The following is a 5,902-nucleotide window of genomic DNA, read 5'->3' as shown; positions in this document are numbered from 1 at the left end:
AATCTGAGGTAGTTACACTTATATCAGACAAAATAAACTTTAAGACAAAGACTCTGATATGAGATAAAGAAAGGTATATAATGGTAAAGGGGCCAATCCAACAAGAGGATCATTTATAAATATTTATGCACCCAACATAGGAGCACCCCTAAATATATAAGATAATATTAACAGACCTAAAGGGAGAAATAGACAGCACTTCAATAATAGTAGGAGACTTCTACACCCCACTTTTATCAATGGGTAGTTCATCCAGACAGAAACCAATAAGAAAACATTAAATGACACATTAGTCCAGATGAACTTAACAGACATATACAAAAAAAAAAAAAAATTTATCAAAAAGCAACAGAATAAACATTTTCTCAAGCACACATACAACATCCTCCAGGATAGAGCATATGTTAAGCCACAAAAAGAAGTCATAATGAATTTAAGAAGACTGGGGAAAAATGGTTAATATTTTAACCACAATGATACACTAAAATCAATTACAAGAAAACTGGAAAATTCACAATATGTGAGATTAAACAACATGCTCCTGAACAACCAATGGGTCTAAGGAGAAATAAAATAAAATAAAATAATGCCTTGAGGCAAGTAAAAATGGAAATACAATACACCAAAACTTATGGGATGCAGCAAAAGCAATTTTAACAAGGATAAATGTCTACATTAAGAAATAAGAATTAGTCAACATGATACACTATATTAACATCAGATAAAAGTAATATGATAATTTCAATACATGCAGAAAAGCATTTGACAAAATTCAACATCCATTTATCATAAAAACTCAACAAAGTGTACATAGAGGGAACATACCTCAACATAATAAAGGTCATATATGACAAGCTCACAGTTGATATTATACTCAACAGTGAAAAACTAAAAGCTTTTCCTTTAAGATCAGGAACCAGGCAAGGATTTCCACTCTTGCAACTTTTATTCAACATAGTATTAGAAGACCCAGCCAGATTAATTAGGCAAGAGAAAGTAATAAAAGGCATCTAAGTTAAAAATAAAAAATAAAAAAATAAAGATGTTACTATTGTATGCCGGAAACCAATCATTCTACCACTAATAGAAAGATGTAGACAGGAAACTGGGAAGGCTGGTCAACAACCTTAATTGTTTTGATCACTCACTGTTTAGTTGAAACATTGTTAGCTGAAGCAGCCTCCACCTCTGTTTGTTTCATGTAAATTTCTGTTATTGGAATTTCCTGCCTAAAGGTTATGGGCGTATCCCATAGTCTCAATAAAAGGGATTGCAAGGCCAGAGCAAGGGGTAGTCCTTCCACTAGAGTTGGGCTCCCGCCTGGCCCCCAATATTCCCAAATTAATACTTTTCCAAGTCTCTTTTCATTTGTGTGCGGCCTTCTCCAGAAACCGGACCCTGAGTGGACCCTGAACCACGCGGGACGTGAAAGGGGTTCCCACAATTGTAGATGATATACTATCATATATAGAAAACCCTAAAAACTCCACCAAAAAAACTTTTAGAACTAATCAATGAATTCTATAAACTTGCAGCATACAAAATCAATATTAAAAAGTTCGTTGCATTTCTATACACAAACTATCTGGTAGAGATATTAAGAAAACAATCCCACTTACAAATGCACCAAAAATAATAAAATGCCTATGAATAAATTTAACCAAGAAGGTAAAAGACCACCTGGCTCAGTTGGTTAAAGCATCATCCTGATACACCAAGGTTACAGGTATGATCCCTGGTCAGGGCACATACAAGAATCAACCAATGAATGCATAAATAAGTAAAACAATAAACTGACCTTTTTTTCCTTCCTTCCTTCCTTCCTTCCTTCCTTCCTTCCTTCCTTCCTTCCTTTCTTCCTTCCTTTCTCTTTCTCTTTCACTCTCTCTCTCCCTCCTTCCCTTCTTTCCTCTTTCTCTCTAAAATCAATAAATAATTTTTTAATTAGCATTTTTTTTTCAAAAGGAGAAAGTAAAAAACCTGTACGCTGAAAGCAATAAGACATCAGTGAAAAAAAATTGAAGATAACACAAATAAATGAAAAGATATTCCATGCTCATGGGTTGGAATAATTAGTATTGTGAAAATGTCCAAACTACCCAAAGTAAATTACAGATTCAGTGAAATCCCTATCAAAATTCTAATGACACTTTTTCACAAATATAGATCAATCCTAAAATCCAAAAGATCTGAACAGCCAAAGCAATCTTAAAAAAGAACAAAGCTGGAGGCATCATTCTCCTAGATGTCAAAGTATATTACAAAGCTACAGTAATCAAAACAGTAAGGTATTGGTATTCAAAATAGAACAGTGTGGTATAGTAATCAAAACAGACTCACAGCTCAATAGAACAGACTAGAGAGCCCAGAAATAATCCCACACATATATGTTCAATTAAGTTACGACAAAGAAAATAAGCATATACAATGGAGAAAGAACAGTCTCTTCAATAAATGGTGTTGGGAAAACTGAGCATGCAAAAGAATGAAATTGGACTGCTATTTTACACCATACACAAAAATCAACTCAAGGTGGTTTAAAGCAGTGGTTCTCAACCTTCCTAATGCCGCGACCCTTTAATACAGTTCCTCATGTTGTGGTGACCCCCAACCATAAAATTATTTTCGTTGCTACTTCATGACTGTAATTTTGCTACTGTTAATGAATTACAATGTAAATATCTGTGTTTTCCGATGCTCTTAGGCGACCCTGCTAGCTGTTCTCAACCTGTGAGTCGTGCCACAGGTTGAGAACCGCTGCTGTAGACCCTAAGACCATCGGAAAACACAGATATTTACATTGCAATTCATTAACAGTAGCAAAATTACAGTCATGAAGTAGCAACGAAAATAATTTTATGGTTGGGGGTCACCACAACATGAGGAACTGTATTAAAGGGTTGCAGCATTAGGAAGGTTGAGAACCACTGGTTTAAAGATTTGAATGCAAGACTTAAAACCATAAAATTACTAGAAGAAAACACAGGCAGTAAACTACTTGAAATCAGTATTGGGCAAGAACTTTTTTTTGGATCTGACTTCAAAAGCAAAGGCAACAAAAGTGAAAATAAAAAAGTGGGACTATATCACATTTACAGGTTCTGTACAGCAAAGGAAACTATCAACAAAAAGAAAAAGCAAACTACTGAAAGGGAGAAAATATTTGCAAATCATGTATCTGATATGGGGTTAATATCCAAAATATCTAAAGAATTCATACAACTAATTTTTAAAATCTGAATTTAAAAAGGGCAGAGGATCTAAATATACGTTTTTCCAAAGAAGACACTGAGATGGCCAAAAAGTATATAAAAAGGTATTCAACATTATATGTTACTAGGGAAATATAAATCAAAACCACAATAAGATATCTAAATGGCTATTATCAAAAAAAACAAGATACCACATGTAGGCAAAAATGTGGAGAAAAGGAAATCCTTGTACATTGTTGGTGGGAATGTAAATTGTTACAACTGCCATGGAAAACAGTATAGAGGTTCCTCAAAAAATTAAAAATAGAATTTTACTTGTGGGTGTTTATCCAAAGGAGATAAAATCACTGTCTTGAAAAGATATAGGTACCCCCCCCCCCCCATATAAGGTAAGTTGACCTTCCCTGGCAAACAGCTCTCTCCCTCCTTGACCAATGGCTTATGGAGCCTTTGAGTGGGGAAATGCTGACTGGGCTAACATGTCTGCTTTTATTTATTTTATTATTTTTTTAATTTAAATTCTTTATTGTTTAAAGTATTACATATTTCTCCTTGTTACCCAATCATGCCCTGTTCTGAGTTGCCTCTTCTAATGCCCTAGAACACACACTCCTGCCCAGAATTCTTCAGGAAGAGTGAGTGCTCCAAGCTGTGAGCACTGCACTTCCCAGTCCATGGATTGTCTTTTCTTGAATAAAGGACACCAAACTCATTAAACTGTTTTAATTTTGTCATTTGACAGGCCTCAACTGTGAGTCTAGGGACTTACTTTCTGGGCCTCAGAGCTGCCCCCTGCATTTCGGGGTGGGGAGGGAAAACTATCAATAGAATCTGCTGTGAGTACACTATGGGCTCTAAAGAATATGGCCTTTGAGTCTGGAAACAGGGATTTGAAATCTGACTCTGTATTCACCCTAGGCCATTTGTTAAACCCTCCCAAACCTTGCTCTCCTCATAGATTAAATAGCAATGATAACAATCTATCCTATATAATAAAGATGTAATATGCCAGTGGTCGGCAAACCACGGCTTGCAAGCCACATGTGGCTCTTTGGCCCCTTGAGTGTGGCTCTTCCACAAAATACCACATGCAGGCGCACACGTACAGTGCGATTGAAGGAGTACTCTAATTAAGTTAATAACAATGTATCTACCTATATAGTTTAAGTTTAAAAAATGTGGCTCTCAAAAGAAATTTCAATCGTTGTACTGTTGATATTTGGCTCTGTTGACTAATGAGTTTGTCGACCACTGTAATATGCAAATGGTCATTACGCTGTGAAGCATAATGACCAACAGTGTAATGACCAGATCACAGATCAGCAGGAGGGTGGGGCAGCGAGCTACGAGTGGGCGGTGGAGAGCTACAGGAGGGGACAGGGCAGCAAGCTATGAGAGGGGATCAGGGGGAAGGAGGGGCAGGGGGAACTACAGGAGGGCAGGGCAGCAGGTGGAGAGCTACTGGAGGGTGGCAGTGAGCTACTGGCAAGCTACTGGCGCATGGATTTGTGCACATGGCTACTAGTCTACACTAATCAAAGAGAAATATGCAAATTGACTGTACCTCCGTGACACCCATAAGCCATTCAGGACTGAGTATGCAAATTAACCCAACAAAGATGGTGGGTTAATTTGCATGTGCAGGCGTGGAGTGGTGGGCGGGGCGGGACGCCTGCTATGAGGGGGAGAGCGGGGGATGGAGGGAGCTACAGGAGAGGAGCTCTGGCCAGGAGCGAGGACTTGCAGGCTCCTAGGTGGCCGGGAGCGAAGCCAGGGGAAGGAAGGCCTATTCTTGCATGAATCTTCGTGCACTGGGCCACTAGTATATATATAAAATCCTAATATGCAAATAGACTGAACAGCGGAACAACCAAACTGCCGGTTGCTATGACGTGTGCTGTCCACCAGGGGGTGCGCATGGAACATTGTGAGTGTCAGCAGCAGGCAGCAGAGCACAGAACATGGCAGGCATCAGCTGCAGCAGGATGGTGGAGCAGATGAGCGGGGGTGCCAGACCAAGGCAGGGCACCAGTTGCTGTCATCAGGGTGAGCCTCTGGTGGTTACTGAAAATTCTCTGCTCCCGTGCGCACCGTGGTCCCGCCCAGCACTCATACCTCCTGCTGGCGCTGGCCCTACTCGCACCCGCTGCCGGCAACAGCCCTGCTTACACCCACTGCTGGTGCTGAAACCGCTGCTTGCACCCACTGCCAGCGCCTGGCGCCGGTCCCAATTGTTTGGTGCCATCAGCGGGTGCAAGTGGCGGCTGCTGGACCCCAATGACCTCTGAGGGCTTCTCCACCTCCTCCTGCTCCTGAGGGGCGATCAGGGCTGGCAGCCACTGCTTGCACCTGCTGACTGTGATGGCCGCACTTGTACCTGCTGCTGGCACCGGCCCAAATCGATCCATGCTGTCAGCGAGTGTGAGCAGGACCGGCGCCATCAGCGCATGGGAGAGGTGGTGGCAGCAAGAGCGGGGCTGCTGGCAGACAGGGGACTGGGGGCCACAGCAGGAGGGGCCAGGTGGGGGTGCGGAGGATGGGCCAAGACCCGCTCCTGTGCCCACCGCAGCCTCGCAGCCCACAGTTCCTTTCAAGATTCACAAATTTGTGCACTGGGCCCCTAGTAACAGCAATAACAACAATTAACACCAATAAGACTGTAACAAGAATAAGAAATAACAATAATTTGT

This window comes from Plecotus auritus, assembly GCF_963455305.1.
Source record: "Plecotus auritus genome assembly, chromosome: 1".
Taxonomy (NCBI): Eukaryota; Metazoa; Chordata; class Mammalia; order Chiroptera; family Vespertilionidae; genus Plecotus; species Plecotus auritus.
This window is presented reverse-complemented; position numbering follows the sequence as displayed.